Genomic DNA, 24,601 nt, shown 5'->3' with positions numbered 1-24,601 from the left:
AAAATTCTCTAAAAGCAAAACTACAAGTCCAAAACTTATAGAAAATACATTTTTGTGCTCTGTGAGTCGATATCCTTCGCATACAATTCAATTGGAGTTGAAAAATTCACGTTTGGAGAAAATCACTTTTAAAAATGTTTAAATCGCCATATCTCGTTAACCGAGCGTCTAAACACCCCAAAACTTGCAAAATTCAAAATTCTCTCAAAACAAAACTACAAGTCCAAAACTTATAGAAAATACATTTTTGTGCTCTGTGAGTCGATATCCTTCGCATACAATTCAATTGGAGTTGAAAAAGTCACGTTTGAAGAAAATAACATTGCAAAATGTTTAAATCGTCATATCTCGTTAACCGAGCGTCTAAACACCCCAAAACTTGCAAAATTCAAAATTCTCTAAAAACAAAACTACAAGTCCAAAACTTATAGAAAATACATTTTTGTGCTCTGTGAGTCGATATCCTTCGCATACAATTCAATTGGAGTTGAAAAAGTCACGTTTGAAGAAAATAACATTGCAAAATGTTTAAATCGTCATATCTCGTTAACCAAGCGTCTAAACACCCCAAAACTTGCAAAATTCAAAATTCTCTAAAAACAAAACTACAAGTCCAAAACTTATAGAAAATACATTTTTGTGCTCTGTGAGTCGATATCCTTCGCATACAATTCAATTGGAGTTGAAAAATTCACGTTTGGAGAAAATCACTTTTAAAAATGTTTAAATCGTCATATCTCGTTAACCAAGCGTCTAAACACCCCAAAACTTGCAAAATTCAAAATTCTCTAAAAACAAAACTACAAGTCCAAAACTTATAGAAAATACATTTTTGTGCTCTGTGAGTCGATATCCTTCGCATACAATTCAATTGGAGTTGAAAAGTTCACGTTTGGAGAAAATCACTTTTAAAAATGTTTAAATCGTCATATCTCGTTAACCGAGCGTCTAAACACCCCAAAACTTGCAAAATTCAAAATTCTCTAAAACAAAACTACAAGTCCAAAACTTACAGAAAATACATTTTTGTGCTCTGTGAGTCGATATCCTTCGCATACAATTCAATTGGAGTTGAAAAATTCACGTTTGGAGAAAATCACTTTTAAAAATGTTTAAATCGTCATATCTCGTTAGCCAAGCGTCTAAACACCCCAAAACTTGCAAAATTCAAAATTCTCTAAAAACAAAACTACAAGTCCAAAACTTATAGAAAATACATTTTTGTGCTCTGTGAGTCGATATCCTTCGCATACAATTCAATTGGAGTTGAAAAATTCACGTTTAGAGAAAATGACTTTTAAAAATGTTTAAATCGTCATATCTCGTTAACCGAGCGTCTAAACACCCCAAAACTTGCAAAATTCAAAATTCTCTAAAAACAAAACTACAAGTCCAAAACTTATAGAAAATACATTTTTATGCTCTGTGAGTCGATATCCTTCGCATTCAATTCAATTGGAGTTGAAAAATTCACGTTTGGAGAAAATCACTTTTAAAAATGTTTAAATCGTCATATCTCGTTAACCGAGCGTCTAAACACCCCAAAACTTGCAAAACTCAAAATTCTCTAAAAACAAAACTACAAGTCCAAAACTTATAGAAAATACATTTTTGTGCTCTGTGAGTCGATATCCTTCGCATACAAATTAATTGGAGTTGAAAAATTCACGTTTGGAGAAAATGACTTTTAAAAATGTTTAAATCGTCATATCTCGTTAACCGAGCGTCTAAACACCCCAAAACTTGCAAAATTCAAAATTCTCTAAAAACAAAACTACAAGTCCAAAACTTATAGAAAATACATTTTTGTGCTCTGTGAGTCGATATCCTTCGCATTCAATTCAATTGGAGTTGAAAAATTCACGTTTGGAGAAAATCACTTTTAAAAATGTTTAAATCGTCATATCTCGTTAACCGAGCGTCTAAACACCCCAAAACTTGCAAAAATTCAAAATTCTCTAAAAACAAAACTACAAGTCCAAAACTTATAGAAAATACATTTTTGTGCTCTGTGAGTCGATATCCTTCGCATACAATTCAATTGGAGTTGAAAAATTCACGTTTGGAGAAAATCACTTTTAAAAATGTTTAAATCGCCATATCTCGTTAACCGAGCGTCTAAACACCCCAAAACTTGCAAAATTCAAAATTCTCTAAAAACAAAACTACAAGTCCAAAACTTATAGAAAATACATTTTTGTGCTCTGTGAGTCGATATCCTTCGCATTCAATTCAATTGGAGTTGAAAAATTCACGTTTGGAGAAAATCACTTTTAAAAATGTTTAAATCGTCATATCTCGTTAACCGAGCGTCTAAACACCCCAAAACTTGCAAAATTCAAAATTCTCTAAAAACAAAACTACAAGTCCAAAACTTATAGAAAATACATTTTTGTGCTCTGTGAGTCGATATCCTTCGCATACAATTCAATTGGAGTTGAAAAATTCACGTTTGGAGAAAATCACTTTTAAAAATGTTTAAATCGTCATATCTCGTTAACCGAGCGTCTAAACACCCCAAAACTTGCAAAATTCAAAATTCTCTAAAAACAAAACTACAAGTCCAAAACTTATAGAAAATACATTTTTGTGCTCTGTGAGTCGATATCCTTCGCATACAATTCAATTGGAGTTGAAAAATTCACGTTTGGAGAAAATCACTTTTAAAAATGTTTAAATCGCCATATCTCGTTAACCGAGCGTCTAAACACCCCAAAACTTGCAAAATTCAAAATTCTCTCAAAACAAAACTACAAGTCCAAAACTTATAGAAAATATATTTTTGTGCTCTGTGAGTCGATATCCTTCGCATACAATTCAATTGGAGTTGAAAAATTCACGTTTGAAGAAAATAACATTGCAAAATGTTTAAATCGTCATATCTCGTTAACCGAGCGTCTAAACACCCCAAAACTTGCAAAATTCAAAATTCTCTAAAAACAAAACTACAAGTCCAAAACTTATAGAAAATACATTTTTGTGCTCTGTGAGTCGATATCCTTCGCATACAATTCAATTGGAGTTGAAAAATTCACGTTTAGAGAAAATGACTTTTAAAAATGTTTAAATCGTCATATCTCGTTAACCGAGCGTCTAAACACCCCAAAACTTGCAAAATTCAAAATTCTCTAAAAACAAAACTACAAGTCCAAAACTTACAGAAAATACATTTTTGTGCTCTGTGAGTCGATATCCTTCGCATTCAATTCAATTGGAGTTGAAAAATTCACGTTTGGAGAAAATCACTTTTAAAAATGTTTAAATCGTCATATCTCGTTAACCGAGCGTCTAAACACCCCAAAACTTGCAAAATTCAAAATTCTCTAAAAACAAAACTACAAGTCCAAAACTTATAGAAAATACATTTTTGTGCTCTGTGAGTCGATATCCTTCGCATACAATTCAATTGGAGTTGAAAAATTCACGTTTGGAGAAAATCACTTTTAAAAATGTTTAAATCGTCATATCTCGTTAACCAAGCGTCTAAACACCCCAAAACTTGCAAAATTCAAAATTCTCTAAAAACAAAACTACAAGTCCAAAACTTATAGAAAATACATTTTTGTGCTCTGTGAGTCGATATCCTTCGCATACAATTCAATTGGAGTTTAAAAATTCACGTTTGGAGAAAATGACTTTTAAAAATGTTTAAATCGTCATATCTCGTTAACCGAGCGTCTAAACACCCCAAAACTTGCAAAATTCAAAATTCTCTAAAACAAAACTACAAGTCCAAAACTTACAGAAAATACATTTTTGTGCTCTGTGAGTCGATATCCTTCGCATACAATTCAATTGGAGTTGAAAAATTCACGTTTGGAGAAAATCACTTTTAAAAATGTTTAAATCGTCATATCTCGTTAACCGAGCGTCTAAACACCCCAAAACTTGCAAAATTCAAAATTCTATAAAAACAAAACTACAAGTCCAAAACTTATAGAAAATACATTTTTGTGCTCTGTGAGTCGATATCCTTCGCATACAATTCAATTGGAGTTGAAAAAGTCACGTTTGAAGAAAATAACATTGCAAAATGTTTAAATCGTCATATCTCGTTAACCGAGCGTCTAAACACCCCAAAACTTGCAAAATTCAAAATTCTCTAAAAACAAAACTACAAGTCCAAAACTTATAGAAAATACATTTTTGTGCTCTGTGAGTCGATATCCTTCGCATACAATTCAATTGGAGTTGAAAATGTCACGTTTGAAGAAAATAACATTGCAAAATGTTTAAATCGTCATATCTCGTTAACCAAGCGTCTAAACACCCCAAAACTTGCAAAATTCAAAATTCTCTAAAAACAAAACTACAAGTCCAAAACTTATAGAAAATACATTTTTGTGCTCTGTGAGTCGATATCCTTCGCATACAATTCAATTGGAGTTGAAAAATTCACGTTTGGAGAAAATCACTTTTAAAAATGTTTAAATCGTCATATCTCGTTAACCAAGCGTCTAAACACCCCAAAACTTGCAAAATTCAAAATTCTCTAAAAACAAAACTACAAGTCCAAAACTTATAGAAAATACATTTTTGTGCTCTGTGAGTCGATATCCTTCGCATACAATTCAATTGGAGTTGAAAAGTTCACGTTTGGAGAAAATCACTTTTAAAAATGTTTAAATCGTCATATCTCGTTAACCGAGCGTCTAAACACCCCAAAACTTGCAAAATTCAAAATTCTCTAAAACAAAACTACAAGTCCAAAACTTACAGAAAATACATTTTTGTGCTCTGTGAGTCGATATCCTTCGCATACAATTCAATTGGAGTTGAAAAATTCACGTTTGGAGAAAATCACTTTTAAAAATGTTTAAATCGTCATATCTCGTTAACCAAGCGTCTAAACACCCCAAAACTTGCAAAATTCAAAATTCTCTAAAAACAAAACTACAAGTCCAAAACTTATAGAAAATACATTTTTGTGCTCTGTGAGTCGATATCCTTCGCATACAATTCAATTGGAGTTGAAAAATTCACGTTTAGAGAAAATGACTTTTAAAAATGTTTAAATCGTCATATCTCGTTAACCGAGCGTCTAAACACCCCAAAACTTGCAAAATTCAAAATTCTCTAAAAACAAAACTACAAGTCCAAAACTTATAGAAAATACATTTTTATGCTCTGTGAGTCGATATCCTTCGCATTCAATTCAATTGGAGTTGAAAAATTCACGTTTGGAGAAAATCACTTTTAAAAATGTTTAAATCGTCATATCTCGTTAACCGAGCGTCTAAACACCCCAAAACTTGCAAAATTCAAAATTCTCTAAAAACAAAACTACAAGTCCAAAACTTATAGAAAATACATTTTTGTGCTCTGTGAGTCGATATCCTTCGCATTCAATTCAATTGGAGTTGAAAAATTCACGTTTGGAGAAAATCACTTTTAAAAATGTTTAAATCGTCATACCTCGTTAACCGAGCGTCTAAACACCCCAAAACTTGCAAAAATTCAAAATTCTCTAAAAACAAAACTACAAGTCCAAAACTTATAGAAAATACATTTTTGTGCTCTGTGAGTCGATATCCTTCGCATTCAATTCAATTGGAGTTGAAAAATTCACGTTTGGAGAAAATCACTTTTAAAAATGTTTAAATCGTCATATCTCGTTAACCGAGCGTCTAAACACCCCAAAACTTGCAAAATTCAAAATTCTCTAAAAACAAAACTACAAGTCCAAAACTTATAGAAAATACATTTTTGTGCTCTGTGAGTCGATATCCTTCGCATACAATTCAATTGGAGTTGAAAAATTCACGTTTAGAGAAAATGACTTTTAAAAATGTTTAAATCGTCATATCTCGTTAACCGAGCGTCTAAACACCCCAAAACTTGCAAAATTCAAAATTCTCTAAAAACAAAACTACAAGTCCAAAACTTACAGAAAATACATTTTTGTGCTCTGTGAGTCGATATCCTTCGCATACAATTCAATTGGAGTTGAAAAATTCACGTTTGGAGAAAATCACTTTTAAAAATGTTTAAATCGTCATATCTCGTTAACCGAGCGTCTAAACACCCCAAAACTTGCAAAATTCAAAATTCTCTAAAAACAAAACTACAAGTCCAAAACTTACAGAAAATACATTTTTGTGCTCTGTGAGCCGATATCCTTCGCATACAATTCAATTGGAGTTGAAAAATTCACGTTTAGAGAAAATGACTTTTAAAAATGTTTAAATCGTCATATCTCGTTAACCGAGCGTCTAAACACCCCAAAACTTGCAAAATTCAAAATTCTCTAAAAACAAAACTACAAGTCCAAAACTTATAGAAAATACATTTTTGTGCTCTGTGAGTCGATATCCTTCGCATACAATTCAATTGGAGTTGAAAAATTCACGTTTGGAGAAAATCACTTTTAAAAATGTTTAAATCGTCATATCTCGTTAACCGAGCGTCTAAACACCCCAAAACTTGCAAAATTCAAAATTCTATAAAAACAAAACTACAAGTCCAAAACTTATAGAAAATACATTTTTGTGCTCTGTGAGTCGATATCCTTCGCATACAATTCAATTGGAGTTGAAAAATTCACGTTTGGAGAAAATCACTTTTAAAAATGTTTAAATCGTCATATCTCGTTAACCGAGCGTCTAAACACCCCAAAACTTGCAAAATTCAAAATTCTATAAAAACAAAACTACAAGTCCAAAACTTATAGAAAATACATTTTTGTGCTCTGTGAGTCGATATCCTTCGCATACAATTCAATTGGAGTTGAAAAATTCACGTTTGGAGAAAATGACTACTAAAAATGTTTATATCGTCATATCTCCTTAACCGAGCGTCTAAACACCCCAAAACTTGCAAAATTCAAAATTCTCTAAAAACAAAACTACAAGTCCAAAACTTATAGAAAATACATTTTTGTGCTCTGTGAGTCGATATCCTTCGCCTACAATTCAATTGGAGTTGAAAAATTCACGTTTAGAGAAAATGACTTTTAAAAATGTTTAAATCGTCATATCTCGTTAACCGAGCGTCTAAACACCCCAAAACTTGCAAAATTCAAAATTCTATAAAAACAAAACTACAAGTCCAAAACTTATAGAAAATACATTTTTGTGCTCTGTGAGTCGATATCCTTCGCATACAATTCAATTGGAGTTGAAAAATTCACGTTTGGAGAAAATCACTTTTAAAAATGTTTAAATCGTCATATCTCGTTAACCGAGCGTCTAAACACCCCAAAACTTGCAAAATTCAAAATTCTCTAAAAACAAAACTACAAGTCCAAAACTTATAGAAAATACATTTTTGTGCTCTGTGAGTCGATATCCTTCGCATACAATTCAATTGGAGTTGAAAAATTCACGTTTGGAGAAAATGACTACTAAAAATGTTTATATCGTCATATCTCCTTAACCGAGCGTCTAAACACCCCAAAACTTGCAAAATTCAAAATTCTCTAAAAACAAAACTACAAGTCCAAAACTTATAGAAAATACATTTTTGTGCTCTGTGAGTCGATATCCTTCGCCTACAATTCAATTGGAGTTGAAAAATTCACGTTTAGAGAAAATGACTTTTAAAAATGTTTAAATCGTCATATCTCGTTAACCGAGCGTCTAAACACCCCAAAACTTGCAAAATTCAAAATTCTCTAAAAACAAAACTACAAGTCCAAAACTTATAGAAAATACATTTTTGTGCTCTGTGAGTCGATATCCTTCGCATATAATTCAATTGGAGTTGAAAAATTCACGTTTGGAGAAAATCACTTTTAAAAATGTTTAAATCGTCATATCTCGTTAACCGAGCGTCTAAACACCCCAAAACTTGCAAAATTCAAAATTCTCTAAAAACAAAACTACAAGTCCAAAACAATTCAATTGGAGTTGAAAAATTCACGTTTGGAGAAAATCACTTTTAAAAATGTTTAAATCGTCATATCTCGTTAACCGAGCGTCTAAACACCCCAAAACTTGCAAAATTCAAAATTCTCTAAAAACAAAACTACAAGTCCAAAACTTATAGAAAATACATTTTTGTGGTCTGTGAGTCGATATCCTTCGCATACAATTCAATTGGAGTTGAAAAATTCACGTTTGGAGAAAATCACTTTTAAAAATGTTTAAATCGTCATATCTCGTTAACCGAGCGTCTAAACACCCCAAAACTTGCAAAATTCAAAATTCTATAAAAACAAAACTACAAGTCCAAAACTTATAGAAAATACATTTTTGTGCTCTGTGAGTCGATATCCTTCGCATACAATTCAATTGGAGTTGAAAAATTCACGTTTGGAGAAAATCACTTTTAAAAATGTTTAAATCGTCATATCTCGTTAACCGAGCGTCTAAACACCCCAAAACTTGCAAAATTCAAAATTCTCTAAAAACAAAACTACAAGTCCAAAACTTATAGAAAATACATTTTTGTGCTCTGTGAGTCGATATCCTTCGCATACAATTCAATTGGAGTTGAAAAATTCACGTTTAGAGAAAATGACTTTTAAAAATGTTTAAATCGTCATATCTCGTTGACCGAGCGTCTAAACACCCCAAAACTTGCAAAATTCAAAATTCTATAAAAACAAAACTACAAGTCCAAAACTTATAGAAAATACATTTTTGTGCTCTGTGAGTCGATATCCTTCGCATACAATTCAATTGGAGTTGAAAAATTCACGTTTGGAGAAAATCACTTTTAAAAATGTTTAAATCGTCATATCTCGTTAACCGAGCGTCTAAACACCCCAAAACTTGCAAAATTCAAAATTCTCTAAAAACAAAACTACAAGTCCAAAACTTATAGAAAATACATTTTTGTGCTCTGTGAGTCGATATCCTTCGCATACAATTCAATTGGAGTTGAAAAATTCACGTTTGGAGAAAATCACTTTTAAAAATGTTTAAATCGTCATATCTCGTTAACCGAGCGTCTAAACACCCCAAAACTTGCAAAATTCAAAATTCTCTAAAAACAAAACTACAAGTCCAAAACTTATAGAAAATACATTTTTGTGCTCTGTGAGTCGATATCCTTCGCATACAATTCAATTGGAGTTAAAAAATTCACGTTTGGAGAAAATCACTTTTAAAAATGTTTAAATCGTCATATCTCGTTAACCGAGCGTCTAAACACCCCAAAACTTGCAAAATTCAAAATTCTCTAAAAACAAAACTACAAGTCCAAAACTTACAGAAAATACATTTTTGTGCTCTGTGAGTCGATATCCTTCGCATACAATTCAATTGGAGTTGAAAAATTCACGTTTGGAGAAAATCACTTTTAAAAATGTTTAAATCGTCATATCTCGTTAACCGAGCGTCTAAACACCCCAAAACTTGCAAAATTCAAAATTCTCTAAAAACAAAACTACAAGTCCAAAACTTATAGAAAATACATTTTTGTGCTCTGTGAGTCGATATCCTTCGCCTACAATTCAATTGGAGTTGAAAAATTCACGTTTAGAGAAAATGACTTTTAAAAATGTTTAAATCGTCATATCTCGTTAACCGAGCGTCTAAACACCCCAAAACTTGCAAAATTCAAAATTCTCTAAAAACAAAACTACAAGTCCAAAACTTACAGAAAATACATTTTTGTGCTCTGTGAGTCGATATCCTTCGCATACAATTCAATTGGAGTTGAAAAATTCACGTTTGGAGAAAATCACTTTTAAAAATGTTTAAATCGTCATATCTCGTTAACCGAGCGTCTAAACACCCCAAAACTTGCAAAATTCAAAATTCTCTAAAAACAAAACTACAAGTCCAAAACTTATAGAAAATACATTTTTGTGCTCTGTGAGTCGATATCCTTCGCATACAATTCAATTGGAGTTGAAAAATTCACGTTTGGAGAAAATCACTTTTAAAAATGTTTAAATCGTCATATCTCGTTAACCGAGCGTCTAAACACCCCAAAACTTGCAAAATTCAAAATTCTCTAAAAACAAAACTACAAGTATAAAACTTATAGAAAATACATTTTTGTGCTCTGTGAGTCGATATCCTTCGCATACAATTCAATTGGAGTTGAAAAATTCACGTTTGGAGAAAATCACTTTTAAAAATGTTTAACTCTCTAAAAACAAAACTACAAGTCCAAAACTTATAGAAAATACATTTTTGTGCTCTGTGAGTCGATATCCTTCGCATACAATTCAATTGGAGTTGAAAAATTCACGTTTGGAGAAAATCATTTTTAAAAATGTTTAAATCGTCATATCTCGTTAACCGAGCGTCTAAACACCCCAAAACTTGCAAAATTCAAAATTCTCTAAAAACAAAACTACAAGTCCAAAACTTATAGAAAATACATTTTTGTGCTCTGTGAGTCGATATCCTTCGCATACAATTCAATTGGAGTTGAAAAATTCACGTTTAGAGAAAATGACTTTTAAAAATGTTTAAATCTTCATATCTCGTTAACCGAGCGTCTAAACACCCCAAAACTTGCAAAATTCAAAATTCTCTAAAAACAAAACTACAAGTCCAAAACTTATAGAAAATACATTTTTGTGCTCTGTGAGTCGATATCCTTCGCATACAATTCAATTGGAGTTGAAAAATTCACGTTTAGAGAAAATGACTTTTAAAAATGTTTAAATCGTCATATCTCGTTAACCGAGCGTCTAAACACCCCAAAACTTGCAAAATTCAAAATTCTCTAAAAACAAAACTACAAGTCCAAAACTTATAGAAAATACATTTTTGTGCTCTGTGAGTCGATATCCTTCGCATACAATTCAATTGGAGTTGAAAAATTCACGTTTGGAGAAAATCACTTTTAAAAATGTTTAAATCGTCATATCTCGTTAACCGAGCGTCTAAACACCCCAAAACTTGCAAAATTCAAAATTCTCTAAAAACAAAACTACAAGTCCAAAACTTATAGAAAATACATTTTTGTGCTCTGTGAGTCGATATCCTTCGCATACAATTCAATTGGAGTTGAAAAATTCACGTTTGGAGAAAATCACTTTTAAAAATGTTTAAATCGTCATATCTCGTTAACCGAGCGTCTAAACACCCCAAAACTTGCAAAATTCAAAATTCTCTAAAAACAAAACTACAAGTCCAAAACTTATAGAAAATACATTTTTGTGCTCTGTGAGTCGATATCCTTCGCATACAATTCAATTGGAGTTAAAAAATTCACGTTTGGAGAAAATCACTTTTAAAAATGTTTAAATCGTCATATCTCGTTAACCGAGCGTCTAAACACCCCAAAACTTGCAAAATTCAAAATTCTCTAAAAACAAAACTACAAGTCCAAAACTTACAGAAAATACATTTTTGTGCTCTGTGAGTCGATATCCTTCGCATACAATTCAATTGGAGTTGAAAAATTCACGTTTGGAGAAAATCACTTTTAAAAATGTTTAAATCGTCATATCTCGTTAACCGAGCGTCTAAACACCCCAAAACTTGCAAAATTCAAAATTCTCTAAAAACAAAACTACAAGTCCAAAACTTATAGAAAATACATTTTTGTGCTCTGTGAGTCGATATCCTTCGCCTACAATTCAATTGGAGTTGAAAAATTCACGTTTAGAGAAAATGACTTTTAAAAATGTTTAAATCGTCATATCTCGTTAACCGAGCGTCTAAACACCCCAAAACTTGCAAAATTCAAAATTCTCTAAAAACAAAACTACAAGTCCAAAACTTACAGAAAATACATTTTTGTGCTCTGTGAGTCGATATCCTTCGCATACAATTCAATTGGAGTTGAAAAATTCACGTTTGGAGAAAATCACTTTTAAAAATGTTTAAATCGTCATATCTCGTTAACCGAGCGTCTAAACACCCCAAAACTTGCAAAATTCAAAATTCTCTAAAAACAAAACTACAAGTCCAAAACTTATAGAAAATACATTTTTGTGCTCTGTGAGTCGATATCCTTCGCATACAATTCAATTGGAGTTGAAAAATTCACGTTTGGAGAAAATCACTTTTAAAAATGTTTAAATCGTCATATCTCGTTAACCGAGCGTCTAAACACCCCAAAACTTGCAAAATTCAAAATTCTCTAAAAACAAAACTACAAGTATAAAACTTATAGAAAATACATTTTTGTGCTCTGTGAGTCGATATCCTTCGCATACAATTCAATTGGAGTTGAAAAATTCACGTTTGGAGAAAATCACTTTTAAAAATGTTTAAATCGTCATAACTCCTCTCTAAAAACAAAACTACAAGTCCAAAACTTATAGAAAATACATTTTTGTGCTCTGTGAGTCGATATCCTTCGCATACAATTCAATTGGAGTTGAAAAATTCACGTTTGGAGAAAATCATTTTTAAAAATGTTTAAATCGTCATATCTCGTTAACCGAGCGTCTAAACACCCCAAAACTTGCAAAATTCAAAATTCTCTAAAAACAAAACTACAAGTCCAAAACTTATAGAAAATACATTTTTGTGCTCTGTGAGTCGATATCCTTCGCATACAATTCAATTGGAGTTGAAAAATTCACGTTTAGAGAAAATGACTTTTAAAAATGTTTAAATCTTCATATCTCGTTAACCGAGCGTCTAAACACCCCAAAACTTGCAAAATTCAAAATTCTCTAAAAACAAAACTACAAGTCCAAAACTTATAGAAAATACATTTTTGTGCTCTGTGAGTCGATATCCTTCGCATACAATTCAATTGGAGTTGAAAAATTCACGTTTAGAGAAAATGACTTTTAAAAATGTTTAAATCGTCATATCTCGTTAACCGAGCGTCTAAACACCCCAAAACTTGCAAAATTCAAAATTCTCTAAAAACAAAACTACAAGTCCAAAACTTATAGAAAATACATTTTTGTGCTCTGTGAGTCGATATCCTTCGCATACAATTCAATTGGAGTTGAAAAATTCACGTTTGGAGAAAATCACTTTTAAAAATGTTTAAATCGTCATATCTCGTTAACCGAGCGTCTAAACACCCCAAAACTTGCAAAATTCAAAATTCTCTAAAAACAAAACTACAAGTCCAAAACTTATAGAAAATACATTTTTGTGCTCTGTGAGTCGATATCCTTCGCATACAATTCAATTGGAGTTAAAAAATTCACGTTTGGAGAAAATCACTTTTAAAAATGTTTAAATCGTCATATCTCGTTAACCGAGCGTCTAAACACCCCAAAACTTGCAAAATTCAAAATTCTCTAAAAAAAAAACTACAAGTCCAAAACTTATAGAAAATACATTTTTGTGCTCTGTGAGTCGATATCCTTCGCATACAATTCAATTGGAGTTGAAAAATTCACGTTTGGAGAAAATGACTTTTAAAAATGTTTAAATCGTCATATCTCGTTAACCGAGCGTCTAAACACCCCAAAACTTGCAAAATTCAAAATTCTCTAAAAACAAAACTACAAGTCCAAAACTTATAGAAAATACATTTTTGTGCTCTGTGAGTCGATATCCTTCGCATACAATTCAATTGGAGTTGAAAAATTCACGTTTAGAGAAAATGACTTTTAAAAATGTTTAAATCGTCATATCTCGTTAACCGAGCGTCTAAACACCCCAAAACTTGCAAAATTCAAAATTCTCTAAAAACAAAACTACAAGTCCAAAACTTATAGAAAATAAATTTTTGTGCTCTGTGAGTCGATATCCTTCGCCTACAATTCAATTGGAGTTGAAAAATTCACGTTTAGAGAAAATGACTTTTAAAAATGTTTAAATCGTCATATCTCGTTAACCGAGCGTCTAAACACCCCAAAACTTGCAAAATTCTCTAAAAACAAAACTACAAGTCCAAAACTTATAGAAAATACATTTTTGTGCTCTGTGAGTCGATATCCTTCGCATACAATTCAATTGGAGTTGAAAAATTCACGTTTGGAGAAAATCACTTTTAAAAATGTTTAAATCGTCATATCTCGTTAACCGAGCGTCTAAACACCCCAAAACTTGCAAAATTCAAAATTCTCTAAAAACAAAACTACAAGTCCAAAACTTATAGAAAATACATTTTTGTGCTCTGTGAGTCGATATCCTTCGCATACAATTCAATTGGAGTTGAAAAATTCACGTTTGGAGAAAATCACTTTTAAAAATGTTTAAATCGTCATATCTCGTTAACCGAGCGTCTAAACACCCCAAAACTTGCAAAATTCAAAATTCTCTAAAAACAAAACTACAAGTATAAAACTTATAGAAAATACATTTTTGTGCTCTGTGAGTCGATATCCTTCGCATACAATTCAATTGGAGTTGAAAAATTCACGTTTGGAGAAAATCACTTTTAAAAATGTTTAACTCTCTAAAAACAAAACTACAAGTCCAAAACTTATAGAAAATACATTTTTGTGCTCTGTGAGTCGATATCCTTCGCATACAATTCAATTGGAGTTGAAAAATTCACGTTTGGAGAAAATCATTTTTAAAAATGTTTAAATCGTCATATCTCGTTAACCGAGCGTCTAAACACCCCAAAACTTGCAAAATTCAAAATTCTCTAAAAACAAAACTACAAGTCCAAAACTTATAGAAAATACATTTTTGTGCTCTGTGAGTCGATATCCTTCGCATACAATTCAATTGGAGTTGAAAAATTCACGTTTAGAGAAAATGACTTTTAAAAATGTTTAAATCTTCATATCTCGTTAACCGAGCGTCTAAACACCCCAAAACTTGCAAAATTCAAAATTCTCTAAAAACAAAACTACAAGTCCAAAACTTATAGAAAATACATTTTTGTGCTCTGTGAGTCGATATCCTTCGCATACAATTCAATTGGAGTTGAAAAATTCACGTTTGGAGAAAATCACTTTTAAAAATGTTTAAATCGTCATATCTCGTTAACCGAGCGTCTAAACACCCCAAAACTTGCAAAATTCAAAATTCTCTAAAAACAAAACTACAAGTCCAAAACTTATAGAAAATACATTTTTGTGCTCTGTGAGTCGATATCCTTCGCATACAATTCAATTGGAGTTGAAAAATTCACGTTTAGAGAAAATGACTTTTAAAAATGTTTAAATCGTCATATCTCGTTAACCGAGCGTCTAAACACCCCAAAACTTGCAAAATTCAAAATTCTCTAAAAACAAAACTACAAGTCCAAAACTTATAGAAAATACATTTTTGTGCTCTGTGAGTCGATATCCTTCGCCTACAATTCAATTGGAGTTGAAAAATTCACGTTTAGAGAAAATGACTTTTAAAAATGTTTAAATCGTCATATCTCGTTAACCGAGCGTCTAAACACCCCAAAACTTGCAAAATTCTCTAAAAACAAAACTACAAGTCCAAAACTTATAGAAAATACATTTTTGTGCTCTGTGAGTCGATATCCTTCGCATACAATTCAATTGGAGTTGAAAAATTCACGTTTGGAGAAAATCACTTTTAAAAATGTTTAAATCGTCATATCTCGTTAACCGAGCGTCTAAACACCCCAAAACTTGCAAAATTCAAAATTCTCTAAAAACAAAACTACAAGTCCAAAACTTATAGAAAATGCATTTTTGTGCTCTGTGAGTCGATATCCTTCGCATACAATTCAATTGGAGTTGAAAAATTCACTTTTGGAGAAAATCACTTTTAAAAATGTTTAAATCGTCATATCTCGTTAACCGAGCGTCTAAACACCCCAAAACTTGCAAAATTCAAAATTCTCTAAAAACAAAACTACAAGTCCAAAACTTATAGAAAATACATTTTTGTGCTCTGTGAGTCGATATCCTTCGCATACAATTCAATTGGAGTTGAAAAATTCACGTTTGGAGAAAATCACTTTTAAAAATGTTTAAATCGTCATATCTCGTTAACCGAGCGTCTAAACACCCCAAAACTTGCAAAATTCAAAATTCTCTAAAAACAAAACTACAAGTCCAAAACTTATAGAAAATACATTTTTGTGCTCTGTGAGTCGATATCCTTCGCATACAATTCAATTGGAGTTAAAAAATTCACGTTTGGAGAAAATCACTTTTAAAAATGTTTAAATCGTCATATCTCGTTAACCGAGCGTCTAAACACCCCAAAACTTGCAAAATTCAAAATTCTCTAAAAAAAAAACTACAAGTCCAAAACTTATAGAAAATACATTTTTGTGCTCTGTGAGTCGATATCCTTCGCATACAATTCAATTGGAGTTGAAAAATTCACGTTTGGAGAAAATCACTTTTAAAAATGTTTAAATCGTCATATCTCGTTAACCGAGCGTCTAAACACCCCAAAACTTGCAAAATTCAAAATTCTCTAAAAACAAAACTACAAGTCCAAAACTTATAGAAAATACATTTTTGTGCTCTGTGAGTCGATATCCTTCGCATACAATTCAATTGGAGTTGAAAAATTCACGTTTAGAGAAAATGACTTTTAAAAATGTTTAAATCGTCATATCTCGTTAACCGAGCGTCTAAACACCCCAAAACTTGCAAAATTCAAAATTCTCTAAAAACAAAACTACAAGTCCAAAACTTATAGAAAATACATTTTTGTGCTCTGTGAGTCGATATCCTTCGCCTACAATTCAATTGGAGTTGAAAAATTCACGTTTAGAGAAAATGACTTTTAAAAATGTTTAAATCGTCATATCTCGTTAACCGAGCGTCTAAACACCCCAAAACTTGCAAAATTCTCTAAAAACAAAACTACAAGTCCAAAACTTATAGAAAATACATTTTTGTGCTCTGTGAGTCGATATCCTTCGCATACAATTCAATTGGAGTTGAAAAATTCACGTTTGGAGAAAATCACTTTTAAAAATGTTTAAATCGTCATATCTCGTTAACCGAGCGTCTAAACACCCCAAAACTTGCAAAATTCAAAATTCTCTAAAAACAAAACTACAAGTCCAAAACTTATAGAAAATACATTTTTGTGCTCTGTGAGTCGATATCCTTCGCCTACAATTCAATTGGAGTTGAAAAATTCACGTTTAGAGAAAATGACTTTTAAAAATGTTTAAATCGTCATATCTCGTTAACCGAGCGTCTAAACACCCCAAAACTTGCAAAATTCAAAATTCTCTAAAAACAAAACTACAAGTCCAAAACTTATAGAAAATACATTTTTGTGCTCTGTGAGTCGATATCCTTCGCATACAATTCAATTGGAGTTGAAAAATTCACGTTTGGAGAAAATCACTTTTAAAAATGTTTAAATCGTCATATCTCGTTAACCGAGCGTCTAAACACCCCAAAACTTGCAAAATTCAAAATTCTCTAAAAACAAAACTACAAGTCCAAAACTTATAGAAAATACATTTTTGTGCTCTGTGAGTCGATATCCTTCGCATACAATTCAATTGGAGTTGAAAAATTCACGTTTGGAGAAAATCACTTTTAAAAATGTTTAAATCGTCATATCTCGTTAACCGAGCGTCTAAACACCCCAAAACTTGCAAAATTCAAAATTCTCTAAAAACAAAACTACAAGTATAAAACTTATAGAAAATACATTTTTGTGCTCTGTGAGTCGATATCCTTCGCATACAATTCAATTGGAGTTGAAAAATTCACGTTTGGAGAAAATCACTTTTAAAAATGTTTAACTCTCTAAAAACAAAACTACAAGTCCAAAACTTATAGAAAATACATTTTTGTGCTCTGTGAGTCGATATCCTTCGCATACAATTCAATTGGAGTTGAAAAATTCACGTTTGGAGAAAATCATTTTTAAAAATGTTTAAATCGTCATATCTCGTTAACCGAGCGTCTAAACACCCCAAAACTTGCAAAATTCAAAATTCTCTAAAAACAAAACTACAAGTCCAAAACTTATAGAAAATACATTTTTGTGCTCTGTGAGTCGATATCCTTCGCATACAATTCAATTGGAGTTGAAAAATTCACGTTTAGAGAAAATGACTTTTAAAAATGTTTAAATCTTCATATCTCGTTAACCGAGCGTCTAAACACCCCAAAACTTGCAAAATTCAAAATTCTCTAAAAACAAAACTACAAGTCCAAAACTTATAGAAAATACATTTTTGTGCTCTGTGAGTCGATATCCTTCGCATACAATTCAATTGGAGTTGAAAAATTCACGTTTAGAGAAAATGACTTTTAAAAATGTTTAAATCGTCATATCTCGTTAACCGAGCGTCTAAACACCCCAAAACTTGCAAAATTCAAAATTCTCTAAAAACAAAACTACAAGTCCAAAACTTATAGAAAATACATTTTTGTGCTCTGTGAGTCGATATCCTTCGCATACAATTCAATTGGAGTTGAAAAATTTACGTTTGGAGAAAATGACTTTTAAAAATGTTTAAATCGTCATATCTCGTTAACCGAGCGTCTAAACACCATTAAACTTGCAAAATTCAAAATTCTCTAAAAACAAAACTACAAGTCCAAAACTTATAGAAAATACTTTTTTGTGCTCTGTGAGTCGATATCCTTCGCAAACAATTCAATTGGAGTTGAAAAATTCACGTTTAGAGAAAATGACTTTTAAAAATGTTTAAATCGTCATATCTCGTTAACCGAGCGTCTAAACACCCCAAAACTTGCAAAATTCAAAATTCTCTAAAAACAAAACTACAAGTCCAAAACTTACAGAAAATACATTTTTGTGCTCTGTGAGTCGATATCCTTCGCATACAATTCAATTGGAGTTGAAAAATTCACGTTTGGAGAAAATCACTTTTAAAAATGTTTAAATCGTCATATCTCGTTAACCGAGCGTCTAAACACCCCAAAACTTGCAAAATTCAAAATTCTATAAAAACAAAACTACAAGTCCAAAACTTATAGAAAATACATTTTTGTGCTCTGTGAGTCGATATCCTTCGCATACAATTCAATTGGAGTTGAAAAATTCACGTTTGGAGAAAATCACTTTTAAAAATGTTTAAATCGTCATATCTCGTTAACCGAGCGTCTAAACACCCCAAAACTTGCAAAATTCAAAATTCTCTAAAAACAAAACTACAAGTCCAAAACTTATAGAAAATACATTTTTGTGCTCTGTGAGTCGATATCCTTCGCATACAATTCAATTGGAGTTGAAAAATTCACGTTTGGAGAAAATCACTTTTAAAAATGTTTAAATCGTCATATCTCGTTAACCGAGCGTCTAAACACCCCAAAACTTGCAAAATTCAAAATTCTCTAAAAACAAAACTACAAGTCCAAAACTTATAGAAAATACATTTTTGTGCTCTGTGAGTCGATATCCTTCGCATACAATTCAATTGGAGTTGAAAAATTCACGTTTAGAGAAAATGACTTTTAAAAATGTTTAAATCGTCATATCTCGTTAACCGAGCGTCTAAACACCCCAAAACTTGCAAAATTCAAAATTCTCTAAAAACAAAACTACAAGTCCAAAACTTATAGAAAATACATTTTTGTGCTCTGTGAGTCGATATCCTTCGCCTACAATTCAATTGGAGTTTAGAGAAAATGACTTTTAAAAATGTTTAAATCGTCATATCTCGTTAACCGAGCGTCTAAACACCCCAAAACTTGCAAAATTCAAAATTCTCTAAAAATAAAACTACAAGTCCAAACCTTACAGAAAATACATTTTTGTGCTCTGTGAGTCGATATCCTTCGCATACAATTCAATTGGAGTTGAAAAATTCACGTTTGGAGAAAATGACTTTTAAAAATGTTTAAATCGTCATATCTCGTTAACCGAGCGTCTAAACACCCCAAAACTTGCAAAATTCAAAATTCTCTAAAAACAAAACTACAAGTCCAAAACTTATAGAAAATACATTTTTGTGCTCTGTGAGTCGATATCCTTCGCATACAATTCAATTGGAGTTGAAAAATTCACGTTTGGAGAAAATCACTTTTAAAAATGTTTAAATCGTCATATCTCGTTAACCGAGCGTCTAAACACCCCAAAACTTGCAAAATTCAAAATTCTATAAAAACAAAACTACAAGTCCAAAACTTATAGAAAATACATTTTTGTGCTCTGTGAGTCGATATCCTTCGCATACAATTCAATTGGAGTTGAAAAATTCACGTTTGGAGAAAATCACTTTTAAAAATGTTTAAATCGTCATATCTCGTTAACCGAGCGTCTAAACACCCCAAAACTTGCAAAATTCAAAATTCTATAAAAACAAAACTACAAGTCCAAAACTTATAGAAAATACATTTTTGTGCTCTGTGAGTCGATATCCTTCGCATACAATTCAATTGGAGTTGAAAAATTCACGTTTAGAGAAAATGACTTTTAAAAATGTTTAAATCGTCATATCTCGTTAACCGAGCGTCTAAACACCCCAAAACTTGCAAAATTCAAAATTCTCTAAAAACAAAACTACAAGTCCAAAACTTATAGAAAATACATTTTTGTGCTCTGTGAGTCGATATCCTTCGCATACAATTCAACTGGAGTTGAAAAATTCACGTTTAGAGAAAATCACTTTTAAAAATGTTTAAATCGTCATAACTCCTTAACCAAGCGTCTAAACACCATCAAACTTGCAAAATTCAAAATTCTCTAAAAACAAAACTACAAGTCCAAAACTTATAGAAAATACATTTTTGTGCTCTGTGAGTCGATATCCTTCGCATACAATTCAATTGGAGTTGAAAAATTCACGTTTGGAGAAAATGACTTTTAAAAATGTTTAAATCGTCATAACTCCTTAACCAAGGGTCTAAACACCATCAAACTTGCAAAATTCAAAATTCTCTAAAAACAAAACTACAAGTCCAAAACTTATAGAAAATACATTTTTGTGCTCTGTGAGTCGATATCCTTCGCATACAATTCAATTGGAGTTGAAAAATTAACGTTTGGAGAAAATGACTTTTAAAAATGTTTAAATCGTCATATCTCGTTAACCGAGCGTCTAAACACCCCAAAACTTGCAAAATTCAAAATTCTCTAAAAACAAAACTAAAAGTCCAAAACTTACAGAAAATACATTTTTGTGCTCTGGTGAGTCGATATCCTTCGCATACAATTCAATTGGAGTTTAAAAATTCACGTTTGGAGAAAATCACTTTTAAAAATGTGTAAATCGTCATATCTCGTTAACCGAGCGTCTAAACACCCCAAAACTTGCAAACTTCAAAATTCTATAAAAACAAAACTACAAGTCCAAAACTTATAGAAAATACATTTTTGTGCTCTGTGAGTCGATATCCTTCGCCTACAATTCAATTGGAGTTTAGAGAAAATGACTTTTAAAAATGTTTAAATCGTCATATCTCGTTAACCGAGCGTCTAAACACCCCAAAACTTGCAAAATTCAAAATTCTCTAAAAATAAAACTACAAGTCCAAACCTTATAGAAAATACATTTTTGTGCTCTGTGAGTCGATATCCTTCGCATACAATTCAATTGGAGTTGAAAAATTCACGTTTGGAGAAAATCACTTTTAAAAATGTTTAAATCGTCATATCTCGTTAACCGAGCGTCTAAACACCCCAAAACTTGCAAAATTCAAAATTCTCTAAAAACAAAACTACAAGTCCAAAACTTACAGAAAATACATTTTTGTGCTCTGTGAGTCGATATCCTTCGCATACAATTCAATTGGAGTTGAAAAATTCACGTTTGGAGAAAATCACTTTTAAAAATGTTTAAATCGTCATATCTCGTTAACCGAGCGTCTAAACACCCCAAAACTTGCAAAATTCAAAATTCTATAAAAACAAAACTACAAGTCCAAAACTTATAGAAAATACATTTTTGTGCTCTGTGAGTCGATATCCTTCGCATACAATTCAATTGGAGTTGAAAAATTCACGTTTGGAGAAAATCACTTTTAAAAATGTTTAAATCGTCATATCTCGTTAACCGAGCGTCTAAACACCCCAAAACTTGCAAAATTCAAAATTCTATAAAAACAAAACTACAAGTCCAAAACTTATAGAAAATACATTTTTGTGCTCTGTGAGTCGATATCCTTCGCATACAATTCAATTGGAGTTGAAAAATTCACGTTTAGAGAAAATGACTTTTAAAAATGTTTAAATCGTCATATCTCGTTAACCGAGCGTCTAAACACCCCAAAACTTGCAAAATTCAAAATTCTCTAAAAACAAAACTACAAGTCCAAAACTTATAGAAAATACATTTTTGTGCTCTGTGAGTCGATATCCTTCGCATACAATTCAACTGGAGTTGAAAAATTCACGTTTAGAGAAAATCACTTTTAAAAATGTTTAAATCGTCATAACTCCTTAACCAAGCGTCTAAACACCCCAAAACTTGCAAAATTCAAAATTCTCTAAAAACAAAACTACAAGTCCAAAACTTATAGAAAATACATTTTTGTGCTCTGTGAGTCGATATCCTTCGCATACAATTCAATTGGAGTTGAAAAATTCACGTTTGGAGAAAATCACTTTTAAAAATGTTTAAATCGTCATAACTCCTTAACCAAGCGTCTAAACACCATCAAACTTGCAAAATTCAAAATTCTCTAAAAACAAAACTACAAGTCCAAAACTTATAGAAAATACATTTTTGTGCTCTGTGAGTCGATATCCTTCGCATACAATTCAATTGGAGTTGAAAAATTCACGTTTGGAGAAAATGACTTTTAAAAATGTTTAAATCGTCATATCTCGTTAACCGAGCGTCTAAACACCCCAAAACTTGCAAAATTCAAAATTCTCTAAAAACAAAACTACAAGTCCAAAACTTACAGAAAATACATTTTTGTGCTCTGTGAGTCGATATCCTTCGCATACAATTCAATTGGAGTTTAAAAATTCACGTTTGGAGAAAATCACTTTTAAAAATGTGTAAATCGTCATATCTCGTTAACCGAGCGTCTAAACACCCCAAAACTTGCAAAATTCAAAATTCTATAAAAACAAAACTACAAGTCCAAAACTTATAGAAAATACATTTTTGTGCTCTGTGAGTCGATATCCTTCGCATACAATTCAATTGGAGTTTAAAAATTCACGTTTGGAGAAAATCACTTTTAAAAATGTTTAAATCGTCATATCTCGTTAACCGAGCGTCTAAACACCCCAAAACTTGCAAAATTCAAAATTCTCTAAAAACAAAACTACAAGTCCAAAACTTATAGAAAATACATTTTTGTGCTCTGTGAGTCGATATACTTCGCATACAATTCAATTGGAGTTGAAAAATTCACGTTTAGAGAAAATGACTTTTAAAAATGTTTAAATCGTCATATCTCATTAACCGAGCGTCTAAACACCCCAAAACTTGCAAAATTCAAAATTCTCTAAAAACAAAACTACAAGTCCAAAACTTATAGAAAATACATTTTTGTGCTCTGTGAGTCGATATCCTTCGCATACAATTCAATTGGAGTTGAAAAATTCACGTTTGGAGAAAATCACTTTTAAAAATGTTTAAATCGTCATAACTCCTCAATCGAGCGTCTAAACATACCAAAACTTGCAAAATTCAAAATTCTCTAAAAACAAAACTACAAGTCCAAAACTTATAGAAAATACATTTTTGTGCTCTGTGAGTCGATATCCTTCGCATACAATTCAATTGGAGTTGAAAAATTCACGTTTGGAGAAAATGACTTTTAAAAATGTTTAAATCGTCATATCTCGTTAACCGAGCGTCTAAACACCCCAAAACTTGCAAAATTCAAAATTCTCTAAAAACAAAACTACAAGTCCAAAACTTATAGAAAATACATTTTTGTGCTCTGTGAGTCGATATCCTTCGCATACAATTCAATTGGAGTTGAAAAATTCACGTTTGGAGAAAATCACTTTTAAAAATGTTTAAATCGTCATATCTCGTTAACCGAGCGTCTAAACACCCCAAAACTTGCAAAATTCAAAATTCTCTAAAAACAAAACTACAAGTCCAAAACTTATAGAAAATACATTTTTGTGCTCTGTGAGTCGATATCCTTCGCATACAATTCAATTGGAGTTGAAAAATTCACGTTTAGAGAAAATGATTTTTAAAAATGTTTAAATCGTCATATCTCGTTAACAGCGTCTAAACACCCCAAAACTTGCAAAATTCAAAATTCTCTAAAAACAAAACTACAAGTCCAAAACTTATAGAAAATACATTTTTGTGCTCTGTGAGTCGATATCCTTCGCATACAATTCAATTGGAGTTGAAAAATTCACGTTTGGAGAAAATCACTTTTAAAAATGTTTAAATCGTCATATCTCGTTAACCGAGCGTCTAAACACCCCAAAACTTGCAAAATTCAAAATTCTCTAAAAACAAAACTACAAGTCCAAAACTTACAGAAAATACATTTTTGTGCTCTGTGAGTCGATATCCTTCGCATACAATTCAATTGGAGTTTAAAAATTCACGTTTGGAGAAAATCACTTTTAAAAATGTGTAAATCGTCATATCTCGTTAACCGAGCGTCTAAACACCCCAAAACTTGCAAAATTCAAAATTCTATAAAAACAAAACTACAAGTCCAAAACTTATAGAAAATACATTTTTGTGCTCTGTGAGTCGATATCCTTCGCATACAATTCAATTGGAGTTTAAAAATTCACGTTTGGAGAAAATCACTTTTAAAAATGTTTAAATCGTCATATCTCGTTAACCGAGCGTCTAAACACCCCAAAACTTGCAAAATTCAAAATTCTCTAAAAACAAAACTACAAGTCCAAAACTTATAGAAAATACATTTTTGTGCTCTGTGAGTCGATATCCTTCGCATACAATTCAATTGGAGTTGAAAAATTCACGTTTAGAGAAAATGACTTTTAAAAATGTTTAAATCGTCATA

This window comes from Episyrphus balteatus, chromosome 4 (genome assembly GCF_945859705.1).
Source record: "Episyrphus balteatus chromosome 4, idEpiBalt1.1, whole genome shotgun sequence".
In the NCBI taxonomy this organism is placed as follows: domain Eukaryota; kingdom Metazoa; phylum Arthropoda; class Insecta; order Diptera; family Syrphidae; genus Episyrphus; species Episyrphus balteatus.
Note: the sequence above shows the minus strand (reverse complement) of the source record.